A 25779-nucleotide genomic window follows, 5' to 3' on the forward strand; every position below is an offset into this window, starting at 1 on the left:
TTGTTTACATTCGGCAACCAACAAGGATGAAATGATACACTGTGTCCTCTATGTCGCTTGTTGAGAAATGTAATTAAGAAAAAGACATTTTATGATAAAAATTATAGTCAAAAAGGCAATAATATAATTTATTATATATAAATAAATGTGTTTTTTTTAACGTTATTCTCTTAATTATTTTTCTTTTTGCACTATATGTTTTCCATATATTTATTTTTTGTACAGGTATTTTAAAAGTTGACGCCGATTGTAATTCGTGCTATTTCTTTCATCATATTTGTCCAATATCGTCAACCTGTCAGAGCTCAGAAATTTAATTTTTAAAATTTGAATTAGCAGCTGCTTCAGGTCGTTTTATCGAAATATTTTTTCTCAATATTCTGTTGATAGATCAATAGCGCGTGCTTTCTTGGATGTTTTAGGTAAGAAAAAATGACAGCTGTCACTCAATCTTTTATTACGCATTTATTATTTTCGAAAAATCTGGATAAAACAAATATAATCAATATTTCAAATTTTATCTTAACCAACTTGTTAAATAATTATCATGTGTTTCAATTACGTAAACCTCACATTGATTATATACTTTTTTAAAATAGAGATTTTAGATATACTTATTTAACGCTTTTATATCATTTCTAAATTGCTGTCAATTCATCAATTAATCTCTATTCGAAATTATCATATAACTATATGAAAAATATTATATTTTGTAATTCGCGCCATCTTGGAGAGTTTATGCTACTTCCTTCAAATCATATGCTTCTAATAGTGAGAAATTGGTCTCTGAATTTAAATATCTGTTTTCGTAATTTACTTCACTCCGTTTCGAATCTCTCGCCGAAATACATTCTGCTGATAAGTTTGACAACTTTTATAGAGAATACATATATCGAAAAGAACAACGTTTTATTTTTATCATCGAATCTGTAAGTCTAATGTATATAAAAAATATATGGTATAATGTTTTATGTCTGCGACATGTATAATTTCTCTGCTGCACATGCATACTTTAGATACGAGGAAGAAATTTGGCGGTGACATTCGAAAACGCTACAAATTTTTTTATATTTTTTATTCAACATTATAATTTCTCACATGTCATCAGTCTAGAACTAAAGGTTTACAAAAAATATTATCCACCAGAGAAACTCTATTAGTATTACTCTCATTCTTATTTTTACATTAATATGGTAAAATATATATAATTTTTTTTAGTACAATACAGTAGAGATAAAAAAATAACAAAATAATTTTATACAAAATAAAATATTCTCAATGTGACAATGAAACGAAAATGATCAAAAATACTCAACTTAGCAAACGTTCGGTATAAAGTCAAATATAAGGATTTTCATTTAAAGGAATTACAGTGCTATGAAGTAACCACTAATTAATGTGTAGCAAGCTCTAGTAAAAAAAAATTAATCTTAGACTTTGAGGGTCGGATTAAGCGCAGCCGCGCAATAATAAATCACGATAACACGTGACTTCCCTTCTCACTGTATTATGAATACCATGCGAGGGAAAGGGGGAAGGGGAGAGGAGAGGGATATGCACGCAACGTACTTCATTGTCTCGAAGCGCGGGAATCTTCGGCGCGGCTCGTTAAGCAAAGCGAACTCCTCTCACGGTGCAAAGTTCACGGCTGCTTCACGGGGATCCTTATCTATCTAACGCGTGTCTGGGCCCTCCCTCCTCCTCCTCCATGCGATTTTTATCACGGTAATATTATACCCCTTGACTACGAACGAGTCATAAATCTGTATTCGCACATCCCACAGTCAGTATTATTAAGTATATGTAGCTATTTGACTCTTTTCGAAAGTTTAATTGTTTTACGACCAAGGTCTCATTGTCCTAGAATTATTTTAACGATGTTATTCGAATAATAATGTAACTCGACGCGCCAAAGAATTCTCATTCGTTTAAGAAAATTAATTATATATCTTGTTAGCTGGAGAATAAATCTCGTGCTTCGATGCCGAATGTTGCAACGTTACAAATGCATTTTATTAATATTTTATTTGCTTCTGGAACATCACCCCTGCCTCCCTCTTCTCGAAGAAAAACGCGCCTAACTGTTTATTCGCTCAATTGAGAGAGCGGCTTTTTACGCCGCATGTTTACAACTTTTCCGCAGAGATACAAAAGCGTGTCTCGTTCCATTTCATAGAATTATCTCTGCTCGTCGCGATTCTCGCGTCTCGAGAGATAAAACTCGGAGGGAATCCGCCATCAATCATGACACGTCCGCTCGCTCGCCGTTTAATGGCGACGACAGATGGCGCCAGCGATCGCGCGCGGTGGATTCGAACAAATCGCGCGTGCCGAAAGGAAATTATGTATAAACGCGCGCGCGGCAGCCGGAAGCGACGAAACGGTCGACGACAGGCGCCGCTCGCATGTGGATGATCCCTCTTGTATACGTCCCTCTGTCGCCGGTTCCGTTTTTCGCGGCTGGCTGCCCCTGGTTACGCTTCCAGTTCCCCGATCCGTTGCCGACACGAATCGACGGCAATGACGATGACGACGACGAAGACGACGACGATGACGATGGACACGAATAGCCGCGAGACGGCGCGTTGGCTGCGAATAAAACGCCCGTGTCGAGGTAACGTTTGCCATATGCCGGGCTGCTAGAAACCGGCTGTGATTTTTGTTGGTCAAACGCTGTGCTTGGCGTTTATACTTGTCGCGATACTCGAGTGCTACGTTCAATGGATTTGCATTACACTCGATCGAAAAGATGCAAAATATAATCGCGAGATTTTTTTCAAATTCAAAATTGACAAAACTTCACGAGAGAATTGACTCTTACATCATTTATAAATTTATAATGAATCAGACTTTATACATGTAATGTAATGTAATATTATTGAAACGCATATATTTGAGAAATCTTTCCTGTATAGAATATCTTTAATCTTATTATTATATACGTAGTATATTTTTAAATATAAGACACATAATATATGTATAAAAATACGAACTATAAATAACCATAATCTAATCTCTCTTGTATAGAATATTTTCAATCTTATTATTATGTACGAAATATATTTTTAAATATAAGGCACGTATCATTTATATCAAATCAAAAATACGAAATATAAATACTATCGTAATCTCGTAAAAAATAATTTTACACTAGAGGAATGTCCTTTCCTCCTATTACTCCAATAAATAAAAAAAGCGATAATTATTAAAGCAATAATATAAAATTAATATATATCAAAGTATATATATATATATAAAAAAAAAAAAATCATCTCTTTTGAATAAAACGCACGATGAATTATTAGCTTCGACTCGCGAATAAATTTGCGTCGATATGTCTCTAAACTTGTCCGTGGTAAAAGCAAAGTTGTCATTCTCCGTGAAGTGATTAATCGTCGGATACAGCCACAGACGAGGAAGAACATCGTCAGCGGAGCGCGGAACGTTTCTCGAACCGCGACTCTCCGCCGCGAGGGGTCCCGCCGCGCCGTTTTTCTTCGCCGCGCTCCGTTGACGCCGCTCCATCGAGTCCAAGCGGTTGCCACGCGGTGGGACGCTACGGCAGACCAGCGAGACCAGCAAAAACGCAACCTTCGTGTTTAAAGCGAGACGAGAGGCATGCCACGGTGACGATCGTCGGGGCGCACCGTTGCACCTGCATCTCCTCCTCGTTGCCCTGTTGGCACTCCTACCTTACTGATCCCTTACCGCGAGAATGCCCGCGAGCGTGTAACGCGGCGACGATGAGGAGTCTCTCTCTTTCGCTCTTTTGAGAGATACTCTTCCACATTTTAGTAATCGCCATGTGTGACAGCTATATGTATATATTCTGGAATTAAATGTATAATACTTAATTTTACATTTTTCTCGCATACTATTTATTGGTATGATATATACTCGAGTATGATGCTTGCTAAAGAATACCTCGAAAACGCATGTAGCTGCTACTTGGTTTGTCAATCTTTTGTGAATTATACACTTTAAGCAATTTCTCTCACGAAAAAATGTAGAGCATTCTATATAATAATACCTTTGGTAACAAATTATAATAATATCATAGATAATTAACAAATTAAATAAAATATTTTTCACTTTCGTTACAACTTAAAAAAATATAAAGAGTAAGAAAAAAATATCACAAAAATTTTTGATTCAAGTCTGTAACACTAAAGATACATACAAATAAAATAAAAATAAGAAAACTCGATACAATTAAAGTATAGAAATAAAAGTAGAAATTATCTCGTTATGCAGAAATTAAAAGAAATAACAAAAATAACAAAAATCTGCAAATAAGTCATATGATTGAAAATAAAATTATCGAAAAATTAGAAAATAATGCTGTCCAATATGTAAAACGTGTGTTTAGCATTCAATGTCTATGCAAGTACGCCTCGTGTATATCAAAATCTCGTGTAAAAGATTGAAGTATTTGATACTTTGTTCAAGATTGTTACGCTCTTACGTGGACGAGGAACACGTAGAGCACGAGGAAATGGTGGAGCTGGTGCTATTCGTATCGGACCGTGACGATGGACTGGAACTCGGATCGCTCAATAACGGTTGATGCAAGTTCTTCTCTATGTCGCACCACTGGGACTCGAACGATAGCGTCGTTTTCGCATCTTGCGGCGATGGTTCATCTACATCGCTATCGCTCTCGCTCAACGTCGACAATTTCACTCCCACTTCCGCCAGCACTTGATCCGGTGTAGGCAGATCGTAATTAATGGTCCTAGTACCGTACATCTCGCAAATGATTTTTCGGGGTCTTTGGACCCGATTAGAGACGCGATTGGAGACGCGAGTTCTTCTCGGCTTGATCAATTGATCCTCCAAACTGATCCTCTTTAGACGAGGAACATCGTACAAGCACGGAGCTTCGGAAGAAGACTGCGCGAAAGAAACGTCATCGGCATCTTCCGTCGAGGTATTGAATATTCGATCGATTCTTTCGGTGTTTACTTGGTTCTCTCCCACAAAAAAATCCGTCTCGAGAAAATTCGTGGCGCATAACACTGTTTCCGGATCGCTCTTCTCGTTGGCGATATCTTCGTCGTTTTCGTTGTTGTTCTCGTCAATTTGTTCCTTCTCGCAGTGACATTCGTTCGCCGACGCATCGACCGATGACCTGCACGAGTCATCCACGTCGGAGGTCAGGTCCACCTGAGGTGTGTAATAGCATCGCGCGATTACATCCGGAACTGCTGTCGAAGATTTATCGCCATCGCGCTTGGCAGCCGATACATCCGGCTCGTTCTCGTTGTCCGACACTGACAACAATTCTATATTGTTCTCTGATACGTCATCTGTATGATACGCCTGTAAAAGAGATTTTCTTTTAAAATCGGCATCTTTGTCATTCATATTTTCTCGATTTTGCTCTTATAAAAAATCATGCATTTGATACTTTACATTATATATTACATATATACATCTGTGTAACTTTTACCAATTATTATGTATACATTTATCGTGCGACTTTATATTAGATATTGCGCGATTGTGTCATTTTGATTACGCATTTAAATGAGAGATTGAATTTTTAACGTGTTAGATCCATTCTAGAACGAGTCATTTTAGTCGATTATTAGTCGTGATTATTTCGAAAATAATCGACTGTGATTGATCAATTTGCTTACGATTAATGACTAAATAAAATTACTAAAAATTAAAAAAATATAATTACCATATAAAATTAAGAATACGATACATTAGATTGCTCTTTAAGATGGATTTCTTAGATAATTTCATCTATTGTCTCATTACATAATCTGTTGCATATATAATTTTTATGCATGTAAATAATATTAAAGAGCCAAAATCACATCTGAAAGCGCAGACTCACTTTCTTGTATTAATTAACTTTAAATTAAGAACAAAGAGAGATTGATGGGTCTCGATAAAAAGATGCATATGTACACTCTTCGTTTTTATTTTTCACAAATAAGGTATTCGGTATCGACTCTTCTAGACCGCGGAAAGTGGAAAAAAAAACAAAGATCTACTTTTATATTCATTTTTCAGGAATTAATTTTTATATTTATTTTTTCAGGAATTAATTTTTATATTTATTTTTTCCGGAATTAATTTTTATATTCATTTTTTCCGGAATTAATTTTTATATTCATTTTTTCCGGAATTAATTTTTATATTCATTTTTTCCGGAATTAATTTTTATATTCATTTTTTCCGGAATTAATTTTTATATTTATTTTTTCAGGAATTAACCAGAGCCCACCTTCTTGACGGAGATGAATGGGATGTCGATGTAGCGCGAGATGGGCCTGTACCAAGTGTTACAGTTGCTGTGCGTGTTATGAAAGTACACGTGACTGGGATAGCTCTTGGATCGGCACTGGATCCAACCGTAATTGTCGACGACGAGGTCGCCGAATTCGGGCACGGCACACGACGCGGACGAGTCGTCGCGATCGTCATCGTTCGTTCGCTTCGAGGACCAGGACGCGACGTCCTCGTCCTCCCCGTCGAGCTCGGACATGTCGGAATACATGTGGAATAATAACACGAGAAATCGAATCCGGCACACTGTGCGAATCGCGACGAAGCGAGCGCCGAAACGCAAAACGTACACGCACACGCACGCACGCACGCACGCACACACCGATGCGTGCATCAACCCGATACATCGATAATCGACATCTAGCGGTACCGTGCGTTACGACTGATTACAGAGCCGCGCGATAAAGGATTCGATGCGCGACCTATCTAGAGGGCATCCTAATTCGTAGTTTTACATTTTGAATCAGTCGCGTATTCGCGCGCGATAACGAGTGTGTATTTTACGCGGTGTAACGACGGCTACAGGGAATCGAAGCGATCCTTTCTTTGAAACGAGAAGGAGAATATTCCTGTCAATTCAAGGTAAGAAGAGTTTTATTCCTCAGTGATACCTGGAGTCGTAATAATTTTATATAAATAAGTTGTTTATATGAGATTTGTAGGTCAACATTGTAAAAATTGCCCTTTTAGGTTAGTTTGATTTTGCGTGTATGAAAATATTAATGTGTTGTTTTCGTATAAAACTTTATCTTTGACAAAGTTTTAAAAATATTTCATGTAGAAAGAATTAAAGCAAATTATTGAGATGGTAATTGAAGAAATTATATAAACGTATCAAGTAGAGTAGGAATAAAGTATCGAGAGATCGGTATGCTTTTCTCAGGATATTGCATATTTTTACGAAAAGTTGAGCGAAAGAAAATTGCAAATTTTTCAATCTTTAAATTTCATTCCCTTTCTTCGTAAAAAAGCCTCTTTGGAGCCCGGTGCGCGAAAATATTTTACATTCTCGACTTGAGGTTTTTACGCATGATCGTTTCCTTTTTCTGGCTGCCCAAGTTCATTAGAAGCTGGCCGTTCCATTCTCGCGTTTTTAGAAAATGCTCGAGGTTTTTAAAAGGACAAGATTACAAAAGAGGTCAGGAGGTCTTACTGACCGAGAAGATGGACGTTCGAGTTTTTTTATCCATCTTTTTTCCGGAAGGAACGTCGGTAGAATACGTAATGCAATACGATCGGCGCGCATCCCGATGCACGCACGCGGCTTATTATTCGTGACCGTGCGTGCATAGTTTATTATTCGCGACGCATCTCGAGAATGCTCGGTGATCCCGCTGAAAATTCTGGTTCTTGTCTCGTTCTCTTTTTTTTTTTTCCTCTATAGCCGCGCTTTTCCCTGAAATTTTTTTTATTTTCGATCGGTTTAGAATATGCAATGAATACGCAACAGCTGCTACTGTGGTTATTTGACACGTGCAGTGGTCAATTTTCTACATATTTATCCATTTTTTACCCGTAGCTTCTTTTTTGCTATTTTTTTATTTAATCTATTTATTTATATATATTTATATGTATAAGTTTTTATATATATATATTATTTATTCTATATAATTAAAAAAATTAATTTCCTACTGTTAGAATTTATTTGTCCCATGAAAGATATTCGAAATATTATAAAAGCTTTGTAGAATATATTAAAATGTAAAAAGAAAATAGAAATATAAAAAATTTATATTAAAAAATTTATTTATATATTTAAAAATTCAACCTTTCAGAATTTTCATGGAACAAGTAAGCTCTAAGTAAAAAATAATTTTTAATTATGTGGAATGTATATAATAAATAAGATATATATTGCTCCAAATTAGGTTACACACACGATAATTGATCTTATTAACCGCATCGTTTGTGTAATGATTAAGAAAATAGAAATATCCGATGAAAAGATCTGCGCGTCTGAAGAAAATCCTTGGTACTTTTCCGCAAATAATCTCATTCAGATTGTGTTAAAGGCCGAATCGTAATTTACGGCTATGTCGGACTGCTCTATTTCATTATATTAGACATTTACATGCGATGACCTTGTCTATAGAAAGTAATAATAGGATGCTGAAAAAGTCTATCCAACGCTGACCTTACCTTTCCTCGACTATTACTTTTGAACAAAACATTTACCCCCCCCCCCTACTTTTTGGTATTCTCTCTCTTTGCCGAGAATCCCTGTTGTAAATTTGTCTAAAAATTTATCCCATTTTTTGAAAATTTATTGTTTATTGTTGCGTGCAATTTTATATTTAAAGGATTTTCTTGCAAGTGTAGAGAATCGATGTTTGTTTAATAAGAATTTTAAAGTATTCTTAATTATATTTGATTTTGAAAATTAAAAAAATCTTCCCCCTTCAACAACAGTGGATTTGAGGAAGAGCTCACGTGCAATGCTGTAAGATCGACAAAAAAAAAACGGTTGGTTACGTCAAACGTGAACATCTTGTAATTTGAGAGTTTCTCGAATCTTTGATCACGGTGCGAGGGAGTAGTTCTTTATTCACGCGCGGATATGAGATTCTCTCATTCTTCTCCGCTTCTCTTGCTCAAACGGTCATATCCGAGTTCCTCCGTTTTTATAGCCACGAGGATGGTGAGTCTCGTGTTGGTATCTAAAAATAGCAACCGTATGACGCTGCGTTTAATATTGGAAAAATACGCACGAGCGCTTAAGCGTCAAGTGTGCAACGCATTCTCGTTAAGTTGCTTCAATAAGGATGGCGCATCTTGTAGAATAGACTTCAGTTTTGTATTCACGAGCTAAACGGGCCTTACACGGGACTGCTTATTCTATTCTCCTCAAGAGTGATAAAGAACTATTAAAAAGTACCGGATACGATAAGCGATATCGTCGTAGGGATCCTTGAACGCGCGCAAAAATTCCTCCATGTCGGATACTTCCATGCGTTCACGTCTGAGTTGTCTCTTCGCTACGTTACCTGCGTTCGCGGAATCCGTCGTGAGAGGAAATGTAGTAAAAGGAAATGTAAAAAGACCGGTCGGGGAATTTATAGTTTAAAAGGATTTACGCGCAACGCACGCGAGAAAGAGGTCCGCGCTGATGACGACGACGACGACGATGATGATGTAGGGATGGCGAGAGGAAGGGAGGAAAAACGATGCGCGAAGAAACGCAAAGAGGAGGAGAAGGATGATGAGGACTATCGAAGCGAAGTTTGCGTTGCTTGCGAAGATTGGCAGTGTTGATGGTAGTAGTAGTGATGGTGGTGGTGGTGGTGGTGGTGGTGATGGTGATGATGGTGGTGGTTTGGACCGTTAGTTGGCCCCAGCGCCAGCGGGAGCGTTGTCCGGGCACTGCGCGTTACTATTCCCCATCCTCTTTCTCTTCCCTTCCCTCTTTTACCACCGCATTTCTCTTCTCTTACACGACGCGTTCTCTCTCTTTCTCTCTCTCTTTCTCTCCTTTCTTTCCCTCCCTGTCCCTCTCTTCTTTCTATACCTCTCGGTCAAGCCCGCATTCATTCTACCGCGGACTTCCCCGTGTCGGACGACCCTCGTCGCTGAACCAATATGGCCGATGGAGTCTGGTACCACCTTCCTCTATCGCATCCGTAAAAAAAGTACACCAGCCACGAAGAATCTGCGTTTTGCACTCTTTAATCCTCAGTTATTCGCCGTATCCCCGTATTTCATCTTATTCGAGGAATTTCGCTCATTCGAGGAAGAATCCAGATTCTTCGTCTGGTTTCTCGATTGACTCGGATGATGCTTCGAGAACCCTTTATCGTTCAAATTTCTGTTCTTATATCTATAAAATTCATATATAATGCAATATCGACTCAAAGTATCTTTCTACTTAAAGATACTTTGATATATATTTTTACATCGATTTTTTATTTTTATAATTATTTCACATTGTGCAGGAATAAAGTATAAGAATGAAATGTTTTTCAGACGAATGTATTTAGGTCGTTTCTGTTCATATATTTTGCGCATAGTTAATTATTCATACGAAAATGCAAGATACAAATTCCACGTGGTTAGATATTTTGCCATCGTTTGCGGAATAATTTGGCATTGAAGGCAGCAAATGTTTTTTACTGAGATTTACAATATTATCTACTATGATGTTTTAACGGTTTTTCTCAAATTTTTAGGATTTTAGAATTTATATTGCCCGTAAACCTAAAAAGCAATAAACAAGTCTTTCATTCTAAAATACAATAATGGCTATTACAGTAACTATGGGATAGATGCCGACAGCAAGCGTTCACTATCAATCATTTGTATTTTCTCAACACGTTTTCTCAACGACGTTTAAAAAAATTGTCTTGTAAACATTGTCTTGTAACCTTGGAAGGGAAAATTATAAGCCAATAAAGCGATTTTTTTTTCACAACACAATACATCTTAGAAACTCATATTGCGTCAACAGAGATGGTATTCATATGACATACACGCAAAGACTCTATTATCACACATACAGCTTAATAAGATAATCTGCTCAGAGATAGATTCGTTAAAAATTACATGAGTCAATCTATATTCCTGGAAATTAAATTAAAAATATTAATATACATCTCACGATATAATTTAATTTAATTGCGTTAGTATGTTGATTAATAAAATCAGCAGTGGATTAAAATTTTTATTAAAAATTTTGCAATTATTTTTTACAAAATTATCTTATACACCAAATTTAATTTTTAAAAATTTCTCTTTGATATCTTAGAGTTTGTGCAGCACTAAAGATATATATTCAAAGATACGAATTGATTGAAGCACGTGACGATTCGCACTGAATAATTTCACCAAAAGAACAAATGTAATATGTAGTTATTGGATCGAATGTTCATTTCGAGACTGTCGACGAAACGACATTGTTAAACGAACTGAGTGCCGACTTGATCGCTGGGCCAGTGGGTCCCCTCGTCTGCTTCTCTCCGCAAGGATAACAGTTCACGGGTACCGTTCACGCTAACGTTATCCGCGCCGTTTTAACATCGTATCTCCAACTTCGTCATGATAATCGAAAGTAAGAAAGTGAATACCTGGATGAGTGAATGTTACAAATGCGGTTACAGGCAAACACGCGGGAAAATGATTAAATTTGTCAAAAATTGATTAGTACCGATCGCATTTGCTGATTTTATTAACCGATACCAGATCGAGAAATAAATTATGTCTCGTCGAATAAATTTTTTATATCTCCGAAATTATTAATTCGTACAAATTTTAATAAATATAAATTTTAATAAATTTAATAAATTTTAATTTTAATAAATTTTAATAAATATATCCTAAAGAAATGGGTGTAAAATTGAGCGTTTATAAGAGATAAATATTTAAAAAGATGATTGACTTTATTGACACTTTTATGCATGCTGCAATAATTTGCTACATTATTTAACATTTATTATGGGGGCGCATTTTTACCCTTACGAATTTTTTATCGGATTAAATCTAGAATTATTCTCACGCACACAGTTTTAGATGTCTGAGATGATGACAAATTGTTAGATATATAGTAGAGATCGCGCAAACGAAGGAATTGTACGTTGCGAATGGAATTTTACGTTAGATCGATTGACGGATAACGATCGTAGAAACGCGCTACGCGGAATAATCTCCGTCGCAGCTCGTTCGTGCGTTGAACCTTTGCGATGTGACCTTGTTAGAGAAACGGCTAACGGGGACACGCTAGATCGCGATGCCGATATAACGATCCAATTCAAATGTACGACGCGCCCTTGACACGTGCGCAAATAGCGAATGGCGACAGCTCGAGCTCCGATCGCGAAATCGATCGATGGATCGTGAGATAAAACAGACATTGCTGTCACCTTGACCCTTAGGCGCGTCCACTTCGTCCGACACGATGACTGTCCTTGACTTTTCTAGAATGCCTCATCAATTATACTTTAAAAAAAAATTTGTATAAGAGACAATTCTATCGAAACGTCAATGAAACATTTAGTAGTCGAATCATATGGCACTTATGATTTTTGGTCATCTTCATCACACATCTTTCTCGGTGGAAAATCGTCGTCGAATTCTCTCAACTTTAGTCCCGCTTTAGATCTCTCGTTACGTTAGATCCAAATACGCGGCTTGACGACCTCATAAGCGAGAAGTCGGACTTATACGACTCGATGGAAGGTTGCCCGTTAGCCGGGTGATACAAGCTCCGGCAAAAGCGCCGGGAGGCGCATCTTCTCGCGCCGACGAAAGTAGGATCGCGCTCGATTTTCACTCTCCGTGTTTTCGATTACATAAGTAGCCGTTGAACGCGAAGACGCGGCTTACGGTTTAATAAAACAGTTATGTTCGCTTACATTCGCGCCGCTGTACTTGAAGCGTACTCGTTGACTCCACCTTCGGCGACTTTATTGGATTAATGTATCGAGTGCATTGTGTTCATCGGCAGATATTACGACGTATCTTATTAATTTACGCGCAAGACACGAAATAGCCACGTTTACAGAGTTAATATGCCAATCGAAAGCCGATTAAACGTTAATTAAGATGCAAAAACTACAAGCGAATGCGAGATAAATCGCAAGAGTTCCATGCCAATTACTATATTATTATATAATTATTCCAAGGAGAACAATTTTTAAGCGGGATGTATCGAAAGTCGCATTTATACTCTACCCTATAATGATACGGTTTCGATGGATTCGATAATCTAGATCCAACTTTATCGAGAGACCGCGAGATGATCTTTGTCGTCGTTAATAATTTGTTCCTCGCGATGGTTTTCCCGAGGGCCAATCGAGGTCCCTCGCTAAACGGTGGGCACTTTCGCTCATCATGTCCTTGGGAAGGTTGAACGCATCTGACGATCCGGGGGATTACCTTACCGTATGCGTAACGCGCGGTGCGACACGATACGTTCCGTTAGAATGACCCTACTGACTCGATTCGCCGGCACCGAACAAACAAGTGCAACCAGCTCAAGGCGAATAATTGCACCGACGGTAAAATTTATACATTCATTGATTATTATTTTATCAAATTTAATGATTTATTTCCAATCCTTCAATTTATATCTTCAAAAAAATGAAGGTGTTACAAAATTTTATATTAACTTTTTTAAATTTTGTTTAATTATGAAGATTTAAAACAATTTAGAAATAAACTTTTCAATCGGTGCATAGCAAAGAAAAAATTTTTGTTTGAATCTGTTTATTCTATTTAATTATGTTTTAAATATAACGTAGCATTCATATATTTTTCGATTTCATGATTTACTTACTTGAGAATATCCAGATTTTAATATAATGTAAAGGAAATAAAAGAACGCATTTGCCTCGATTATTTTAATAATACGAGCAGCAGATTTAAATATCTACGAGAGATTTTCCTTGCTTATTATTTATTTATTGAAACACCGGATATTCCTAAAAATCTCCTTTTCTTTATTTATAGTTATTTTTATCGATATTATTATGTTCGTCTATCACGATCTTATAATTGCCCTTTTTTTATGCATCGAAAGATGAAGAAAAAGATGAAGAAAACTGATGTTCTACTTCTAGGAAGAAGTAGCCTCGCCCAAGTAGACAATGCTTGACAATACTGAAAGCTCATAGAGATTTTTGTATATATAATAACCACTGGTTTGTCATGCAAATACTCGACGCATACACTATTGCGCGCTCGGCATGCTTGTTCTATCCGTCTAACGGTGCCTGGGTTATAACATTTGGCGATTAGCTAACTCTGATTGCGCAATGACAGTTACACAACGCGGCAACATGATCCGTAAAAGTGTTACGGCTGTGGAATAAATGCCTCACGTCCCCTCCCTCCCTTCCGTCGTAATTCCTTTTTCAGTCCTTCTCCGTCGTATCGCCTCTCTGTCGTAGGAGCGACCCAAGAACGCGAGACGGAAAGAGACGGATTGCTCTCGAACTCTCACCCACAGCCTTGACCCACTGAACCCAAGTGAATCTCGATCTCACCGAATTTTTTCCCAGCGGATCGCAAATAAATTTCGATGACGCTTGGATGGATTTTTGAAAGAAGATAAAGAAAGGACATGCAATTCGTAAAAAAATCGCTATTTATAAAAATTTATAACTCGACGGTTCTTCTCATTGAAATTTTATTTAAATTTTTATTTATTTTTATTTAAATACGCGCTTTCCATTTTATTTTTTACATGTCACATATATATTTAATGAACGGTTTATTATTTGATTCCATTCGTTTGCGTCTCTTCACGCATCATCAGGGTACGATAAGCTGCAGACTCGGTGAAAATTGTATTACCGATATTATCTAACGATGGAAAGTAGCGCAAGGCCGCTTTCTTCTTACTCAACCGACTATTACACCTGAACACTGTAACACGCCGGCAAGCTCTTTCTCTTTTCGAACCGTCGCCTGTCCGCGGAAGCGAGAAATTAATGCGGTCGTCGAAGAATCGTTCCTCGCGAGGAGAAGGAACGCATGGAAAAGTGGATTTTCACTCTCAAATACCTTTTTAAAGCTACGAGTCGATTTTTTAGGAGATTTTTATATGTGTATATTCATGTGTATATGTACATATCTGCGTGCGTGTTCTCTAAACGTAATTGTTGAAACACGCCAAGAAATCAGATCGTCAATATTTTCATTTGCATTACAAATAAATCTCGTTTTATGTATATTCTGTCGTCTTGACTCGACATTGAGAATGACGAGTCAAGACGACTTTTCCTCCTTTTCGTACATTACGAAACAAGATTGAAAATTTCCATGTGCAATTATCTGTTTTTTTAGCATTTTATATCCATTTGTTATTCATCACAAACATTCAATTTCATAGCAATTAATGATTCAATTAATTATTAATAGATCCAGAAATAGTAGCATTATTATAATGAATATGATTGATATTGACGCCAAGTGTTGAAAATATTAAATAGAAAAATATTACAACTATACACTTGAGATTATCGAAAAAAAATATCAAGAGTTTAATTTTACATGGTTTTTTTTTATCGTAACCCTTGTACGAATAATACATATTAATCTCGACTTGCGAATAGAGAAAGAAAAAAAATATAAATGAAGATTGAAAACGCATACATCAGGATGCGTAATGCTTGTTATTACACGTGTCTCTTCCGTGGTAACGGGATAAGGAACCAAACCGACCGGCCTACTTACGCACGGACGTTCACGTACATTGAGCCGAGTCCGCGTCCCACGAATCGCCTTAAGATCCAAGACGCGCATGTGAGCGACACGCACGTAATCCCAACAATTTATAGCTGGAATTCCAAACAATCACCGTAGGCTATTCGCGAGGTTAAAGCAGTTTTCTCTATCATTAATTAATGAAAATGTATAGATTTGGATCGTGTGAAAGTTTTAAATGATTTATTTCTCTTTCGTGTCATACGATATTGCGCCAATACTCGATGATAAAAGCACATGTCGAAATACAGATTATTTGTAATTATCTATCGGATTCGTATATTTTATAAAGAAATTGTATCGAGAAATATTTGCTCGATCAAGATTTCTAGAGACTTATAATGTACATGAATTTTTTGTTTCAGTTTGATAGAGAAGAATCGAGAAGATTGAGATATTCGCCAGACAATAAGAAAGAAATGTGCGAAATAAACTGGGAACAAGGAAATCGATTCGATGGATTTTTTCTCCATCTTGGCATCGTGCTACAAGATCGACATGCGTAGTTATTCGACGCGAATCGCTTCTTCGCGCGGTGAGCATCCAGACCAGCCAACAGGTACGCGAAAGAATTTCATAATTTGCTGAACTGGCAACATAGCGGCTAACAAGAGCAAAGTTACGATGCTCGGTGGCTCGTCAAAAACCAATTTCAGCTTGTCGCGAAGCCGCAGGTTGGAAGCAAAAAGAAGCGACCATTGATTAGCTCCAATTTTATAACCGATATATAACACTGGCTCCCGTGGACGATTTTTTTTCCACGCAATATAATTACAAATATTTTACATTTTTCAGTAATTTATGGTAATTGAGATTAATTTTATCTCTTCTATAGATTTATAACTTTTAGATTATTATGCTACCCAATATAATCTTTCGGATATCAAGCGACGAATATTTTTAATTGTATATATATGCCATGAGAATTTCAAATTCTTTTAAATTTGAAACAAGCACAACTTATAGTTCCAGAAATTTAAATTTGTGTAGTTTCTCTCAATCGTTCCATTATATCTTTTATACGATGGCGCATTCTCTTTCGTGGCCTCGCTCTTATTTCGAATGAAAGTTCGTCGACTTCGACATTGAATTTTGGTGCTCGGCAGGTTTTCGTTTCGTAATGCCATCACGTGATTTCACCGCGTGGTTCGTAATGTTGGGCCTACATACACGCGCCTACGTGGGCCGACTAAACGTCTTACGTACTCCTGGCCTCTCTCGTTTACCCAAGCATTTGAATCTCCTATTACGCCTTCGGTTTCTTCGCACGTAGCGTAATCAAGTGTACCTCAATTAACCTTTTTATGCATCCACGATATTACAGATAAAAAGCCAAAAGTAAAAATTTGTCTAACACAAAGATTACACACACACAAACATCTTACAAATTTTATTATACATATATAATAATATTTGAATAATTATATTATGCTGCTCGAGTCGTACGATTTTGTACAAAAGATATCCTATTTAATTATTACATCTTTAATATTTAAATATTAGATAATTAATTAAAATTAATTAATTATATAATTACATAATTAATTTAATAAATAATATATTAAATGATTTGAATATATGTAGTTTATATAATCAAAACTCATCATTTATCATAGGTTCAAATTTTCAATCAGATCACTCAGAAATGACTTGAATTCCGATATCATTATTAATTATCTTTTTAATCCTTAGTCTTGTATATTTTATATATTCGATATTGTATATATATTCGACGAATTCAACGGCATACTGAAATTAAATTCGCGACATTGCGTTACTTTGTATCGTACGTGTATATGTGTACGTTTGGCGATTGCTTTGTACGAATCTACCAACGAAAGAGATATCGCGCGGATTTCTCGGCGCGCGCGAGCGTGCAATGGTACGCGCAAGACCTTCACCATGAAGATCTTGAACCATAGCCGGCGCACCGCGAGACCGGTACCAAGATGGCGGCCATGGCCGAGGAACGAGCGAGCCGCAGCCTCGGCGGCGATTGTGTAATGGCGACTCGCGGAGCCCGAGAAAGGTGAATGTCCTGCGAGGCTCGTGCCCCCCCCCCCCCCCATCTCCTCTCCCGCTCCTTTCCTCTCGTCTCCTTCTGCATAGTCTCGTCTCGCGTCCCCTCTTTCTCTCTCTCTCTCTCTCTCTCTTCGTTCTTTTTCTCTCGCGGACTCGTCTTTATCCTCGCTACCACGGGACGACGAATGCCAGCCGAGGCTAGCGAAGGCTACGAAGCTCGCCGAAGCGAACAAGTGCGCTACCGACTGACGTGGAACCTCATTTCGGCTAGATGTCATCGCCCTCGCGTAGGTAAACAACGTTTACCGCGGCGTTTCCTTCCCCTCCCCTCCCTATTCAATTCCGGATTCGCAAGCATGATATTCACGTTCTCCAACAAGTAAATGAGATGTCCTTTCCTCCGCGAAGTCTTTTACGGCAATCTTTTAAACCGTAATTTTCGCTATTTTTCCGCGCTATCGGATGAAAAACCCAAAGCACATTTTGCGCAAAATTTGACAATTGAAAAAAATCTAGACTTATATTTATTTACTCCTCTTCTTATCACGAAGAGAGACATTCAATTACGTCGTAATCTGTATCTATGTAATCCCGTTGCATCATCGGTTCTTACGTTAAACTGTGATCATTTTCATCATCGATATCAATCGAGGCACTCGAGAAAATACATTAATCTCTACGTTATAATTTATACTTGACCTTTACACGTGTCTGACCCGAATCAAATCAATTACACAATTTTTCCGCGATTGAGTTTCATGTATGCATTTTACAAAGCAAACGCGACCATTCTTTCTTTAAACGCATCGTTTTTATATTTTGATTGATTATAAATATATAAATAATGTATGTGAAACACATTTTTTCGAATAATATATGCAAATCGTAAGATTAAGTAGAGTTTTTTGTACACAATTTAATAGCAGTTTTTAAAAAGACGACGCTTGCCGTCATGACAAGCCGTGATTAATGAAATTCATTCAGTGAAAAACAATGCTGGAGAAAAGCCTTCGGTAACGATGAAAAACCGCGCATAGCACAAAATGGCGCCGGTGCGTTTCACGGCATGAAATCTGATATTACCTCACCGTAGCCGCGGCAGTGACAGTGGCCTTCTCTCTTCCGTTCCCCTTTTTCTCCTCTCTAATCTTTTCTTCGTCTATTTCTGATGTCAAGCCCTCCTTTTTCGTTTTACCGGTGGCCAAACGTGTTGCATTGCCATAAGGAAGTTGTATTAATTGTAAGCGCTAATTATAATAGGTAACACCGAAAAAATCTCATGAAAGATCTCCAACATGAATTAGGATATTTTGATAATATAATATACATCCGTAATCGTGGAACAATCGCTCTTATGTAATATTTATTCACACCACTCTACTTATTCATACTTTAACATCATTTCGAATCTCTTATAAAAATCTTGGGAAAAAACAAATGTCTTTAAAATCGCAAAAATTATCTTGAAAAATTCTTTCTGATACATCGAAGTATTAGTGTATTAATTTTAGGTAAGAATCGCGAGGGATCAAAGCTTGTATAGCTTAATAACTTTTTTTATCTATGATACTGACGATTCTTGATTTGACTCGAGAAATATAATAGCGTGGTGTAAATGAGAAATGATATACTTCATATCGACGTTTTCGATATGGAAAGAATTCGAACGCTCATCGTGACTCACAAGTGTGCCATGCGTGAACCGCAAGCCCGATGAAATAATCACCTCATCCATATTTAAAAGCGCGTATCTTACTATGAAAATTGTGTCATATTCTTCACACGATTACGTTGCACATCCTCGCGCCAAATGTACATGTATACATGTATATTCGCATTATTCTTACGGCCGGGAAATTAAATGTCTCTCGCGCAAATTTACGAGTAGAAATGTCGGAGCGTGGAACGCGCGTAAAGCCGCAACCATCATTCGCGATATGTTAATCCTGTCTCGGAGAGCGACATTATGTACATTATTCATGTACCAGGTTGAACGGCAAGGGGCAAAGAGTTCCGTGCACGCGATTGTACTTCCTTCCGGTTAACCGACGAAGAAATCGTTTATAATATCTAATTAAATGAGTTGTAGAGTTCGACGTTAATCAAATGACTTTGTAAAACAAGTATTTTATAAAATTCAATCTTTCCGTTTTTAATTCTTCAAACAATTCGATCGTACACGAAATTTTTAAACTTTTAATATCAATATTTTTAATTCTATTCTTTTTACCTAAGAAGTACATATAAACAGCTTAATATATGTAGTTTGAAGAAAAAGAAGCGGACAATTTCATCAGCGAGCAAACACGAAGTAACGAGAAACGAGACGAATAAGTTGATGCAATTATTGGCAAAGTTTACAGCAGACATTGAAAATATTCATAAGCTCATTAATACAGATTTGTGTGAAGAATGTATTATTGCATTTTTTTTCTTCCGCAACTATTAAATAAAGTTCCAAAATTTATTGAGATAAATATACGTGTCTTAAGTATATTTATATGTATAAATATCTCGGTAATTATGAATTAAATGTCAAAATGATACTAGAATACTATCCAAAATTAAATGTATTAAAGACTTAATTAGTTATTTTCATCCTTGAAGCTAAAAGAAGTTGTAGAAAAGAAGTGGTTCTCGTTTGCAATTGCTTATAGCTTGAAAACCACAAATTTCACAAGAAGAAAAAAAGAGGGAACTTTTCGATAATTAAGCATTTTATAGAATGAAGGGAAAGAGGGGTGCAGGGGGAAAGAAAATATTCGCGGGGCAATTCTTGGCAAAGTACGTAATCCTACGGTGCGGGCTGGGTCCCGTGGGGCGCGAGGATGTGAAAACGCTGCGGTACAAGAGAGGACTCTCTCGAGGGAAAGAAACGGGATCAGAAGGTCACTGCCGAGGCACAGGCGCGCAGTTTCCTTCTTGATGCTCGCCTCGTTAAAGATCGCCGGAGGGTCGGATTCCCTCGCACCCCGTTCCAGCGCTTCCCCCTCCGTCCCCCCTCCGTCCCCCTCCCCTCCCCCTCTTCCTCCGGGGAGCCGCATGCGAATCCCGCGGGCGCGAGCGGTGCGTTCCTCCTCCTCGGTATGCGGTAGGTGGGTGTGTAGGACATAGCGGACTCCTGCAGTCAAGGACACGTTCCGCTTGCCCACACAATCGCGTCTCACGTTCACCGTCTCACCCCTTCCCGTCTCGTCGTGTCGCGTTGCTCCGCACCGACTCGATGCGTGTACGTATACACGTGTGAACGTCGATTTGCTCGCTCTCGTTCGCTCGTGTGAGAAACGAAGTTTATCCCTTTTGTGTTAAAGAGGAATATTTGCAGAAATTTTTTTCCCATCATTATATTTTCTTTCATCTTTTTACGAGGAGCGTAAAATTGTATCGGTTTAACGAAATCGAAAAAAAAAAAATTTCACGTTTCTTGAGATTAACGTTAGGCTCGGAGGCAAAAGGATTAAGTTTAGGTGCCATTGCAATTCAGCATATTTTCTCTCGTTGTACGTTCAAGAAACGTGCCAGGGATAAATCTGTTTTTCTCTCGCAGAAATGTGTCACGTGACCCGTTTCCGCTCGCGTCCTTCGTATTATCGTGATGCGAATAGAATTACCATTTGCCTGGCGTATTACAAAGTTGCGAGGCAAATATGCCGATTGCCTTCAGGGACACGTTTACCCTCTATCCTGTTAGCGGGCAGAAGAATGCCGAGCGAGAGAGAAAGAGAGAGACGCGCTCTCGTTGGCGAAGGATTCTCACGGCGTCGCTTCGCTCGCCTCGAAGATCCCGATCATTCTCGGGTCCATTAAAACGAGTCGGCGGCGAGCGCGACAAAAGGACTCGCGGTCATCCGTTGCGCGAAATACCATGCAATTTCGCGGCGAATCACGTCCGCCGATCCTTTTTTTCCCCGCTCCTGTGTCCTTAGGCGAGCATTACCGCTCGACGGATGTACGTATATAGCGACTTTAAGGTTCCTGTTTCCTCATATATCCGTATAAAGTATATTAAAGTATGAAGCGCGCAACTTAAACAACGAGAATTTGAGTTTATTATTTTTTTTATTAATTTATCTTATGCTACTTTTGAACGCGAGCGGTGATGTACGAAGGAAATAAAACTAGTGTATTTCGCAAAAATCTCTACATGATATCTTGCTTGATAATTCGATGTAATTATGGTGAGCAATCGAGAGTCTTGAGCAGTCTTCCGAGGAAACTACAGGCGTAATCCGTACCGTGTAGCTTATTATATCGCATGGCGAAACTTTTATGATGATTCAATTTAAGCTGTACATATATATATATGTGTACAGAACGTTAATTGGCTAATTGGCACGAGCATGCTCGACGAGATAAGTCGTTGTGAGATAAATATGCATGAGAAATTAATCAAAAGCTATTATGTTTCTTTATCTTTATACCAACATTTTTTCGCATAAACATGTAACGATCCATATTACTTTGGTGCAAGCAGGACCTCTAGTCGAAAGAGGACGCCAATTCTCGATAATCGCTTCAATAAAATCATTATTATGCTTATCGCATATATTTCATCCGAAATATATTTAATATTATTCATATTTTATATGTAAAACATAATATTGAATATTTAAGATGTGTGAAATATATGCGATGAGCTCAATAATGATTTATTTATAAGAATGAGACGCAGAGATAGAGATGTGTGTTTAATTTAAAATGGTTCGTCTTAAAGAGGACCGCCTGAAGGAGAATCCTGTTGATAAAATGATATTGAAACTTTATGTTGACGTGTATCCTTAATAATTATCGAGAATAGACAAAATTATTTAACAAAATAATTTAATTAATAATAATTTAATTATTTAACAAAATAATTAAATAATAAGAAAAATAATTTAATTTAGTAAACATGTGATGCAAGAAACTATTGGCGATGCATCATTATAAATGCGTATCAATATAAATTGAAAGAGAGAGATATTCCCTCTCTACGGTAGCAACGTTTAAAATTTGAAGAGACAGTAACTCTGTTAATTTTTATCAGTCAAATCAACTTTTCGTTGACAAATTGCATAATTTTATTTTTATTATTTCAATTGTCGCATCTAATTTACGATTGAAATTTACGGGAAAAGAATCGGCGAGCAAAAGAAACGCATCCCCTTTTGAGCCGGAAATAGACTCCTAGATACGCCGATTATTTTATCAATAGCACAATAATGCGGACTTTGCTTACGATAATAACAGTGCATTATCGTAACAGAGTATCCGAATACCATTATCGACGTAACATTGTAAAAGTAATAACTCGACAAGGAATAGGCAGGAATAATCGTGGATTAAAGCGGGGAATGGCGTCACGCACAGGAGTATACGCGGGGTTTGTAAAGAAGGAAAGGCCGAGAAGGGAGAGGAGGCGGACAAGGAGGAAGAAGAGGAGGAGAAGGAGGAGGAGAGGAAGACGAGAAGCGACCGACAGAGTAGAATAGGACTTGAAGGAGCGAAGAAAGAGAGAAGGGGCAGAGGAAGTGAAGCGAATTAGCGAAGGTATACGACCGAAAAGGAGGCCACGATCGTTCGAGTAAACAAGTGTCTTGTCCGAGAGACCAGTTCCACCTTCTCCTCCTCCTCCTTCTCCCTTGTTCTTGATTTGCGAGTCCTGTCGCCGTGGCCTTTAACGCGCGAGCGGCAATCGGCTTCAAAAGTACCCGCGTTATCATTCCGGATGCCGTCACGCGTTGATCGCGACGTGAAATTCTCGAGGCACGGAACGGATATGTATCAAAGTGGCCAGGCCACTGCTACTTGTCAAAAGAGACACTCGCAACTCTGGATACGAAATAACGAATCTTCAATGCTCGCGACCGTGAAAAGACATCAACGACAAAGCCGCCGTTATATCTGGACGTGAAAATTGTTTTTTTCCACCACTGTTATAAATTATATTTTTTTCTCTCCCTTTTTTTAAAAAAATGTACTCTCTCGCTTATTCGTATTAAAAAAAAATTTGCGGTCTAAAAGTTTGTTAAGGAAATAAAATCTTTCAAGATCGAGATTCGAATTTTATATAATATATAATGATTCGTGTCTCTCTAGTATAACGGCCGCGGATGCAAGAGGCGCTTGTGATTCATCTAACATCTGTTATGAATTCAAGATTCAAGCGCTTAAATCACATCGAGTGATTATTTATATAACATTGCGTCATAGAGCAATAATACAAAAAAATATCAATTACCTTTTGCTGTAATTTATGATATTTATAAAGCTATTCACACATGGCATCTCGTTAATACACGTATACGAGAAGCGAATTTTTTCAAAACGCGCAGATGTTTAATATCCCTCTTCAAATTGTACGTAAGAAAATATATCCTTAACTAATATAAATCCTTATCGACCTACTCTTAATCCGTTATACATTACAGTCCAAGATTTGGTTCTGCCAAGGTCAGAGAACCGCAGAATTGAATCATTATACGGCTAATGAAAGTCTTCGTGCGCAGAACCATCGACACGAAAAGCAAATGAAGGAGAAAAAGAAGTTGTAGCTGTTGCAGTTCTATAGATTTAGTCTCTTGATCATTCAACATGATCTCTCTCTCTCTCTCTCTCTCTCTCTCTCTCTCTCAAGATCAAGGCCCCACGATATTAGCATGATTGCCGCATAAGAAAACAATCTGGATTAGTGTCGAGCACGCGTATAATATTGCGCGCGCGCACACTTTGCACGCGTGTGTGTGTACGTTATACACCAATCGAATGCCGATACCAGTCGACCAGATCGAACGGCCGGCCAATCGAGCCCGGTCATGTGAGTCAGTAAGACATTTGCTCTGCATGCCACACCCGACACCCGGAATGCATTGTGTGCATTCCGTGTCGTGCTTTAATATCGGGCGACACGTTCAAGGATTCATGCCGACTTTTCCTTCAGAGTCGTCTCGCAATGAGATTCAAATCGCTCATCATCATTTTCGATTTAAAAGATAGTCTCCGAAGAAATCGGAATTTTTTACTCCTATTTTCGCGCTCATTTAATTCTTCAAATAAGTAACGTCGCTATTAATAAGTTATTGGAGCTGTAGAGATATCAATGGATAGCCAAATAAAAAATTATCACCTTGATTAATTCTAATTTCTTTTCTTTAATAGAAATGTTATTTGAGACTTGTTGATAAATTCTCGATGTTAAAAATTAAAAAAAGGTATATAGATAATATGGAATACGTGTTTCCTTAAACTTACGAGGTTCTATATGATAATTAAATTTTATTTAAAAAAAAGTTGAATGTCGCGATGATTATCGGCATTGAATATTGAATGCGATACTAGATATACTAGTCAATTTCATGCTTCGTATATATATTAATATGAATACGAAATATTCTGACAGGAGAACCTTGGACTACTTGAAGCTAGTAAATAGCAGCTGGTTTTGTATATCTCTGTATTTTATATATAAAATCTAGTAATAAAATACCAGTTTTGAGCCGCTATCAGCGCGAACGACAGGTTATCGTTCAACATATTAAATCGCAGGATGTTATTCTGCTATGACAGAATTCTAACCGCGTATGCAGGAAACGAATTAAAAAAAAAAACAAACCGATTTTAATTCTACAGGAATTTCTCGTCGCGGACATATCGCGAGAAAAATACCGTTTTTTATCGCCTTTATTTGATTTTATTCTCATTTTTGAGTCGCCTCTCTTGCAAAAATTTCGCAATAAGACACATCTGTCCAATGCTCGATCCGATACAATATCGTTCTCGGCTTGTATAAATTCTAACGATATCTCGCTCCGATCGCGGGACCCTGATTCCAATCGCGTGTGTGCGTGCAATTTCACGTGTCACGCGCACATACATTTACGCACACGAGCAGAGAACGGTCAAGGCCACCGTATCGATGCTCGCCGGAGAATCGCGAGAAAACAGTTCTTCGACATTTTCCAATCGATCTCTAGCTAGACTCGACCTTCGTTTTATCATGTTTACTGTTGACGAACCGACGATGACGAGAGCGAAGGGACCATCGTGCGTGGCAAATTTGTTCGCCGGCGAATAAGCCATTCGCCGGGCTTGAATAGGGCCACGTTTCCATTCGCGTCAGCTGACGCTAATCGCGATTAATGTCAGCGAGATTCGAAATACCATTCTCAACTTTATCCCATTAGCCGAATTATAATGAACGCGATTAGCGAATATTATGGTGATTTCTTAGCGAGAAATGTCTCCTTTGATTTTTCACGTCTCTCGCGCAATCTTACAAAA

The 25779-nt window shown here is 37.8% G+C and overlaps 1 long non-coding RNA gene and 1 pseudogene across 2 annotated transcripts in view; one reads left to right on the forward strand and one right to left on the reverse strand.

The window, feature by feature from the left end:
- The first annotated feature begins 2429 nt into the window (after positions 1-2429).
- The window catches only part of LOC145977228 (uncharacterized), a 44613-nt gene continuing 21263 nt past the window's right edge, over positions 2430-25779 (forward strand). The window contains exons 1-3 of the long non-coding RNA XR_014440466.1: positions 2430-2614; positions 6224-6885; positions 15864-16057. This is a non-coding gene — a long non-coding RNA (uncharacterized LOC145977228). The remainder of the gene's footprint in view (positions 2615-6223; positions 6886-15863; positions 16058-25779) is intronic.
- Positions 4186-6663, reverse strand: LOC145976695 (uncharacterized; annotated as a pseudogene). The gene is made up of 2 exons (XR_014440296.1): positions 6242-6663; positions 4186-5322 (listed from the first exon to the last, which is right to left on the reverse strand). The product of XR_014440296.1 is annotated as an uncharacterized LOC145976695 (transcript).

Source organism: Camponotus vicinus, unplaced genomic scaffold (genome assembly GCF_025532165.1).
Source record: "Camponotus vicinus isolate PSW18456_S1 unplaced genomic scaffold, iyCamVici1.0 SCAF_9, whole genome shotgun sequence".
Lineage (NCBI taxonomy): Eukaryota > Metazoa > Arthropoda > Insecta > Hymenoptera > Formicidae > Camponotus > Camponotus vicinus.